Below are 9,951 nucleotides of genomic sequence, written 5' to 3'. Positions count from 1 at the left end.
AGTCTGAGAGGACAATCTAGGTATTGGAGAATATGCTCAGAGCGTGCGTGATTGACTTTGAGGGTTCGTGGAGTAAGTATCTTCTGTTGATTGAATTTTCATATAACAATAGTTATCAGTCAATGATTGGAGTGACTCCCTATGAGATGTTGTACGGGAGGAAGTGTAGATCACCCATCCATTGGGACGAGATGGGTGAGAGGAGATATTTGGGGTCGGATTTGGTTCAAAGAACAAATGAAGCTATAGAGAAGATTCGGGGCTAGAATGCTCGCTTCTCAGAGCAGACAGAAAAGCTACGCTGATCCTAAGCGTAGGGACGTGGAGTTTCAGGTTGGGAACCACGTGTTCCTTTGAGTTTCACCTCTGCGAAGGGTGAGGAGGTTTGGAAAGAATGGCAAGCTAAGCCCTAGATTCATTGGACCTTTTGAGATCCTGGAAAGGATTGGTCAGGTGGCGTACAGGTTAGTGTTATCTCCAAAATTTGAAAACGATGACGTGGCAATAGAAATGAAAAATGGCAAAGAATGGCGGGGTGATCTGGCTTGGGAGTGACCCAGTAGACCAGTGAAGAATTTGACTGGCCAGTCAAGTGTCATGTCTGCCTAGGCATGACCTTGGCCGACCAGTTACATGCTTGACTGCTCAGACATGACCTTGTCCGACCAGTCACATGTTTGGCTGCCCAAGCATGACCTTGTCCGACCAGTCACATGTTTGTCTGCCCAGGTATGAACTTGTCCGACCAATCATGACCATGTCCGACCAGCCAAGTGCATGTCTACCCAGCCAAGTGCATGTCTGCCCAGTCAAGTGCATGTCTGCCCAGCCAAGTGCATGACTGCCCAGTCAAGTGCATGTCTGCCCAATCAGGTGCGTGTTGCCCAGTGGAGGTGTGGTCGACCAGCTTGGATGAGATATGGATCGACTAGATAGAGCAAAGTTGTGCAAGAGATCCTAGAAACAGCTTCAAAGAGAATCGGTCTTGGCTTGCGCGGGAATCTCTCATTTATCCCCCGAATATAGAGTACTGTTACATTTTGAATATTATTGTAATTTAAATATAATGAGAATAATAAAATATCCCGATTATGGGGGATATCATCTGTACGATCCTGAGCCTATAAATACAAGGCTTATGGCATCATAAAGAGGACTTTTGGACTTTTGATCCGAATTTTCTAGAGAGAGAATACTTGTATTTGAGAGAATTCTTGTATTCTTGTAATCTGCACTAAAGAAACTCAGTTGACTCAGGTTCATCTGATCTTGAGTGCAGGTCTATAATCACAACTCTAAGTGGATTAGGCTATTACCAACACATTGGGGCTGAACCACTATAAAATCGTCTGTGTCGTTTATTTTCTCTTGAAGGTTTTATCGTTTTTGACGTTCACACGTCGTTGGCCAAAAACGCGGTCAACATTTTGGTGCTTTCATTGACAGCCTGAAGAGAAAGACAAACGATCCCTGAAGTATTATGGCGCCTAAGAGCACCAATGCGGCCTCCAAGAAGACAGGCTCCTCTAAAGAGCCTGCTAGATCAGAAGGTCCTGGCCCACAAGACCATGAGACTGAGCCTAGGGTCATGCTCGAGGACGTGACTCCAGAAGTCGAAGAACTCCAGGAAGCCATGGGGGCCTTCCAAGAGGAGATGGCACAATTCCACGCCAGACAGGAGGCGTTCGCTGAAGAGATGGCCAGGCAGAAAGCTGCATTAGAGCAGCAAAGGCGCGATATGGAGGCCAGAAGCGAAGAGCTCAGACAACAAAAGGAGGAGGTCAACCGGAGACATTGTGAAGCAGCACTTGCTCTAGAAGTGGCTACCCAATTGGCCTAAGCCAATGCTCAAGCCGCAGCACAACCAGCCACCCAGAGAGCAAGAAATAATGACGCTGGTCGAAGGACCACTAACAGAGCCGATTCTCGAGGACTGGGCAGAAGCAGGAGTAAACCCCCTAGTCGGGAAGATGATGGGGATCGATCCAAAACTGCCTCGACGCAAAGGGAGCACTCTAGAACCCCCTCCAGGAGCCACCGATCAGAGACTTCTAGATCAGGGAGTCACCGGTCGGGCAGTAAATAGACTCCACCCAGGCAGGATCAGACCAAGACTCCTCGAGAGAAGAGGACTTCACAATTCAAAAATGGGCATGGTCGTGATGAGGCTGATAGTCATCACACCGATCAGTCAAAGGAAAAGGAGGGCAATGACCAACAAGGAGGAAAAGACTGCCCGGGGTGTGCCGAAAGGCCTCCATTGCACCCCGACCAGCAGCGTAGTAGGAGAGAGCAAGTCCCACGTAGTAAGCCCTCTGGGAAATCGAAGAGTACGGTGTTCAATCGGGTAGGAGAGCATGCTTCCCGGAAGGATCTAAGGGATGTTATCACCAACAAGAGGAGGACCGTCCCGGTCGAAGGGCAAAATCTAGACCGCCCTGCCAGTCAAGTAGAAATACTTGATGACAGCGCGCCAGATGGTAATGCCCGACCAGGTGGTCATGATCTTGGAACTTCATCAGTAGCACCAGCCATCCAAGCCCAGCTGGATGTACTAGCAGCTGCCGTGCAAGGTTTGTCAAAACGACCTTCCGGGATAGATGCGATAGACCATCGGAGTGGCAGCCCATTTTGTGCCCAGATTAGAGCAGCCCAGCCACCGGCAAAATATAAAGCACCATTTCTGCCAGTATATGCAAAAAAGGCAGATCCCATCAGACATGTTGGGAAATTCGAGGACCAGATGGAATTGCTCAGAGTAAGTGACGATTATCGGTGTAGAGTTTTCCCGACTACATTGTCGGATACTGCCCAGGAATGGTATTGGAAGTTTAAGCCAAACTCCATTACCTCTTGGGAAGCATTCAGAAAAGAGTTTTGTAGACAATTCAACACTGCCCGGACTCCACCAGTTTATGCCAACCACTTGGCAGATATCAAACAAGGAAAAGATGAGTCTCTAAAGAATTGTATACAGAGATTCATGAGAGAAGCCAATAGAGCAACTGCTGTAGGAGACGAGGGGAAGATGGTTGCAATATCTGCTGGGATAACTTATCGGAGCCCTTTGTGGGATAGCATACATAGAAATCCAATTTCAACACTTCAATAATTTCTTGACTGAGCAGACAAGTATATGAAATTGGATGATGCAATCGAGAAAGAGGAGAATGGCATACACAATCCGGGCGGATCAACTGACTCTCTTAGGGATGGTGGAAAGAAACGTGGAAATAACGGGTCTGACCACCATGAGGAAAAGAAAGTAAAGTTGAGTTCAAATGAAAAGCCAACCTAGTATGAGCCTCAGTTCACTAATTACACCACTCTCTCGACCAGCCGAGCGGAGATATATCTTGCTAGTCATGAAGAGGTTCCATACAAGAAGCCTCCACCCATCAGGAAAGAGATGAGGAAGAGAGACATGAACATTTTTTGTCGTTTCCATGGAGATTATGGTCACGACATGAATGAATGCAATCACCTCAAGGACGGGATAGAATTTCTTCTCCGGTCGAGCAAGTTGAGGAAGTACTGGGCAGAGACACCCCAAGGAGAAGGAGGTAGCAGCAATCCTAGTTTCAAGCGACAAAGATCTCCACCCTTGCAGCCCGGACCTGTGGACTTTACCTTAGACACTATATGTGAAGGTCCCCACTTGGCTGAGGAAAGCAACGATGCAAGGGAGAGGTGTGCTGAGCGGGAGTGCTAGGATCAGAAACCACTGGAGTGGCGAACATCGGAGGATATATTATTTCTAAATACCACTTTCAAAGTGGTAGCTTGATTTTGAGTTGTTTGACTTGTTATTTAAGTTTGGTTTATGAGCTGGTTATTTGCTAACCAATCATTTTATTTTTGAACAATTTTGGTTGTTTAAGACTCGTTATTAGACATGTTTTGTCCTTTTTAATTTACGAGTAATAAAAGAGACTACGCGCAGCATGGTCGATTCTTGCTACAAATATGCATGTGTGTTAGTTATCCGAGCAATGTTCAACTAGTCGGTAAAATCGGACAGTGTTCAACTGGTCAATACGTTCAAGCAGTGTTCAACTGCTCGAATATTTTCCATATATTCTATGTGTTTCACGAGTAATTAACTGCTCGAACAGATTCGGTCAAGTAGCAAGTGACTAAGGATCTTTCAACCCTCGATCACCTGGGGGGCACATGGGGTATACTGGTATATAATTTAACACAGGCAATAAGAGCACAAGTTAATATATCTGTTTTTAGGCTGACTTGTAAATTTTCGAAGTCCAAAAAGGCCATTAAGCTAACTTGTTTGACAAAGCTTAAGTAACTTGGAATTTTTTAAAATTTCAAGTTAGAAGCAGATATTCGTGTGACAATAAACATTATGCTGATAAAATGTTAGAGCAATAAGAGTGTGAGAAAGTATACTTAGTATGGACTTATGAAATGTCTAAAATTTCTAAGTTAGAAAACTAAGTACTCATGCGAAATATATGGCATACATTAGAGTGACTTTACTATTCACAAAAAACTTATAACTTTTTAAGTCTAAAAAGACTTGGAATGTTTTAAGTTAGAAAGAAAAGTAAAGTATAAATGCCAACAACTCAGTTGTAAGAGAGAAATATCAAAACTGCTAAGGAACAATTGTCTTCACAAGAATAAAGAGCAAACTACTAGCCAGGTACAAGGTTTAGCTGATTAGGTGCAAAGTTTTCCTGGTCGGGAGAGCAGATACAATTTCCCTGGTCGGCTAAGCATGTATCACCGATCGAGTAGGAAACTCTGTTGTTTAGCATAAATAACATCAATGAGTCTCTGGAGTGGATCAAACAAACACGAGCAAATGAATGCAAAGTAAAAATATTTACTACACAGTGAAAAAATTTCTTTGAGAAGAGAAGTCAATTTTTCCCAAGATTGATTGAGAGAAATCAATCTCTCAAAATGCTTTTGGGAGTTTCAAACAAGGTGCCTAAAGTGTGGGCAGCTAACTGAGGAGCCTAGAGATGCCAAGGAGCAGCGTGTGGTGTCCGCTCAAAGATGTGCGCTTGCTGTCCGAGGAGCAGCGTGTGGTGTCCGCTCGGAGCTATGCGCCTGGTCCGAGGAGATGCGCACTTGGGGTCTGAGGAGCTGCGCCTCATCCGAGCTGTGTGCCTGGTTCGAGGAGCTGCACACCTTGTGTCCAAGGAGCCAAAGAGTGCCGAGACACTCGAGGAGTTGTGTGGTGTCCGAGCGGACACTGCTGTCTGAAGAGCTTGTGTCCGAGGAGCCTAAGGGGCTGTCCAAAGATCCCAGCACCCATGGCGTGTGTGCGCGGGTGTCTGATCGAGCACCTGGTGTCCGAGGGTGCGTGTCCAAGGGCTTCGAGGGATCTAGTCCAAGCAGCTCCAGCATCCGAGGGTGCATGTCCGAGGTGCCGAGGGCCCTAGTCCTAGCCCATGCTTAGTCATCCGATCGGATTAAAATATTCAAAAGCAAAGAAAGAGCAATGGCCAATCGTCCTTACCCCTAAACCTATTCCGAAAAGCAAAAGCCCTAAATTCCAAAATACACAACAACAAGATCAAAAGACAAGTTTGATCGTGGGTTCATTACAAGAGTGAAAATTACCGACTGGATGGAAGTTTTTGGATTACCTCAAAAACATTTGGCTAGAAGAAAAGTTTATTATGTGAGTATATCATATAATAAACTTGGGGGGAAAATGTTATCCCCAAAATTTGAAAATGATGACGTGGCAATAAAAATGACAAATGGCAAAGAATGGTGGGGTGATCTGGCTTGGGAGTGACCCGGTAGACTAGTGAAGAATTTTGACTGGCCAGTCAAGTGTCATGTCTGCCCAGGCATGACCTTGGCCGACCAGTCATATGCTTGACTGCCCAGACATGACCTTGTCCGACCAGTCACATGTTTGTCTGCCCAGGCATGACCTTGTCCGACCAGTCACATGTTTGTCTACCCAGGCATGAACTTGTCCGACCAGTCATGACCAGGTCCGACCAGTCATGACCATGTCCGACCAGTCATGACCATGTCTGACCAGCCAAGTGCATGTTTGCCCAGTCAAGTGCATGTCTGCCCAGCCAAGTGCATGTTTGCCCAATCAAGTGCATGTCTGCCCAGTCAAGTGCATGTCTGCCCAGCCAAGTGCAAGTCTACCCAGCCAAGTGCATGACTGTCCAGTCAAGTGCATGACTGCCCAGTCAGGTGCATGTCTGCCCAGTATGGTGCGTGTTGCCCAGTGGAGGTGCGGTCAACCAGCTTGGATGAGATATGGATCGAATAGTTAGAGCAAAGCTGTGCAAGAGATCCTAGAAACAGCTTCAAAGAGAATCGATCTTGGCTTGCGCGGGAATATCTCATTTATCCCCCGAATATAGTGTATTGTTACATTTTGAATATTATTTTAATTTAAATATAATGAGAATAATAAAATATCCCGATTATGGGGGATATCATCTGTACGATCCTGAGCCTATAAATACAAGGCTTATGGCATCATAAAGAGGACTTTTGTACTTTTGAACTTTTGATCCGAATTTTCTAGAGAGAGAATACTTGTATTTGAGAGAATCCTTGTATTCTTGTAATCTGCACTAAAGAAACTCAGTTGACTCAGGTTCATCTGATCTTGAGTGCAGGTCTATAATCACAACTCTAAGTGGATTAGGCTATTACCAAAACATTGGGGCTGAACCACTATAAAATCTTCTGTGTCGTTTATTTTCTCTTAAAGGTTTTATCGTTTTTGACGTTCACACGCCGTTGGCCAAAAACGCGGTCAATAGTTAGCCTTGCCACCATCGTTGTCTGGAGTTCATGACGTATTCCATGTTTCTATGCTCTGGAAGTACGTCTCAGAAGTAACTCATGTGTTGAAATATGAAGATTTGGAATTACAAACATATTTGACTTATGAAGAGCAACTAGTTCAGATCTTGGATCGGAAAGATAAAGTATTATGGAATAAGACGATTCCTCTTGTTAAAGTATTGTGGAGGAATAGTAAGGTCGAGGAGGCGACCTGGGAGCTTGAGACAGCGATGCGGGATCAGCATCCCGAGTTATTCAGGTAAATTTCGAGGAAAAAATTCTCATTAGGAGGGGATAGTTGTAATGACCCGAATTTACTAATAAGGCTTAAGGGCCTTGATTAGTGTGCCAGGGATTAATGTGTCGGGAGGGCATAATTGGAATATATGTGATTTAATGATTTAAAGCATGTTGTATGACTATTTGAATACTTGAGATGCATGACTATGTGTATTGGTATGCATGTAGGCCCTGATTAGGTTAGAAGGGCATAATCGTAATTTTGGCCCGTTGCGGGCATAATTGTATATATATGCGATACTTGTTGAGACCACATTATTATGTGGATATATATATCTATGATCTGTGACTCGAGACGATTCCAGTGAGCAGATTAGCGAAAAAGTCACGGCGGGGATTTATACCCGGCTCGGGGCGAGCCTAGGGGTATAAATGGGAATTTAGAGAATATATTGAGGTTAATTTTGATAATGAGGAATATAATTGATGATTAATTAGGTATCGGGAAGTAAGCGGTAAATATTAGAGACATTCGATGAATTAGCGGGAATTGGGGTGAAATGACTAAAATGCCCTAGATGCACTTAACGGTTTAAAATTAAGAGGGAGGGCATTATGGTCAATTGGTTTACAAGAGATAAGTATGCTGAGGCTTTATACTTAGTGGAAATTGTAGAGTAATGTAGAAGGCTGAGGAAAGAAAGAAAAGAAGGAAAAGAAAGAAAAAGAAAAGGAAGGAAAATAGAGTAGTTTTCTTAGGGTCGGTTTGTGGTTCTCTCACCATTTCTCTTCATTCTTCTTGGAGAAAGACTCAGAAGGGAGCTAGGTTAAGCTGAGTAACAAGAATACTAAGCTAAGCTTGAAGGGTTGTCAAGGGGTTAGCAGGATCACACCAATACTTGAGGTAAGCCTTTGGAGTTTTCAGTTTCTGGTTTGGCTAGTTTGAATTGTGGTATCTAAGCTAAGTTGATGGGAATTTTAGGGGAACTCAAGCCAAGGAATTGAGGAAGGACAAGCTAAGGAGGTCTAGAGGCTAACTTGAAATTGAATTTCCATCAAAGGTATAAATTCTGAGCTTTAAACTTTGATGTTTTGACTAGTTTCTGCTGAGTTTCTGAGTTTAGGGTCAACTATGGTGAATTTTTAGATTAGGGATGCATGTGCTTGGGTTTTTAATATTTGGGATGCTTGGGATGAGTGGAGAGCGTTAATAATCCTTTTTTTGAGTTTGGTGAAGATTTGGAGAAGTTTTGGTTAAGTTTGGCTCGAGGAAATCGCAGGAAGGGAAAATGATGTGTTGCCTGTCTGTGACTAGCGTTATAGCGCTAGCCTTTGGGCACTGTAGCGCTAGGCCATGCTTTCTAGGGGATTTTGGTTCTTCTTGTAGCGCTGTAGCGCCCTCCTTAGAGCGCTGTAGCGCTGCCCTGTTTCCAAAAAGGGATTTTAGGTTTATTTACAAGGGTTTTTGACCAAGGGCTCGGGGTTCGATTCCACCACCCTGTTTGGTGGAATTACGACTTCCCGGGGGCTCGGGATTGGTCCCAAGGCTAGGTTTTGGACTTGAGGTTTGGTGATGACTTTGACCTATGGTTGTAATTAGGTGAGCACTAAGGCTCGAGAGGGATCGTGCTCAAGGAGTCAAGTGATCAAAACTAGCGAATCTAACGGTAAGAATACTGCACCCGGTTATATGTTTGTGATGGGACTAAGTGCTCCTTATATCTGTATAATTTCAATGATGGTATTATGCCATGGGACATGTGATAGCGGCCTAAGGGTGCCGTACACAATATTTGCGCACAGGGCGCGGCTCGGCCACTGGTAGCCGAGGACAGCTTAATATTCACTGAGCTCGGTTTAAGCGGGCCGGAGTCAGTGAAATAACGGAGGGTGCGGCCTGAGGGCGCTAACCCTAGTTATCATTTGTGAACTAATGTATGATATGAGTTGATATGTTTAGTATGCTGAATACTTGATTATTCTTATTGTTTATATGGTTGAGAATATGTAATGCAATATGAGATATTGGCTTGTCTATTGATTGCTCATGCTCTGTTGTTTCGTTTTCTTGCTGGACCTCGGCTCATGGGTACTACGTGGTGCAAGTAAAGCCTAAGGCAGGCTGGACCAATCCTGAGATGGAGAGCTGCGGGGTTGAATGTACATAGCCAGCTGTTTGGTCGCCATGGACCTTGACTACTAGCGTCTCTACCACCTTATTGGCCTTTCCAGGGTGGTATAGGATGTCACAATCATAATCATTGACTGACCCCAAAAATCAATGTTGCTTCATGTTCAACTTCCTCAAGGTAAAGTGCTATTTGCAGCTCTTGTAATCGGTGTAGAAGTCACATTGAATTCCATACAGGACGTGCCTCAAAATCTTTAATTAAAACACCACGGCCAGTTCATAGTCTTCCATAGGGTAGTTTTTTCTTCGTAATTCTTCAATCGTTGAAAAGAGTAAACAATTAATTTGCATGTTGTATTAGAACTACTTTGAGTCCCTATCTCGAAGCATCACTATAGTGTTAAGATTAATGCCCTAAAAGCGTGTAAAGATATTTTATTAGTTTTAAATAAAAGTACAATTTTCTTATATTTGAATTTTATATTTATTGTTTGAATTAATTATATAATAATATCAATAAAATTTCATATTCATTCATGAGAATATGATCTTATATTAGTACGAGAGAATTAAGATCATGTATAACGAATAAAATAGTCACTGGCATATTAAAGTAAGGAATCTTTAATGAATGGTTACTAGTACGGTTTGCTAAGCATACAAGAATCAAGTAATCTAAATTCGTATTACTACTGTGGATAGACCTCTTAGTAAAGGTGTTGTATATAATTGATATTATATATGACAGGACAATTCATTTTCTTTATAAACTTGTCGTTTGA

Source organism: Humulus lupulus, chromosome 2 (assembly GCF_963169125.1).
Source record: "Humulus lupulus chromosome 2, drHumLupu1.1, whole genome shotgun sequence".
Taxonomy (NCBI): Eukaryota; Viridiplantae; Streptophyta; class Magnoliopsida; order Rosales; family Cannabaceae; genus Humulus; species Humulus lupulus.
The sequence above is the reverse complement of the archived record's forward strand: the minus strand, read 5'-3'. Positions refer to the sequence as shown.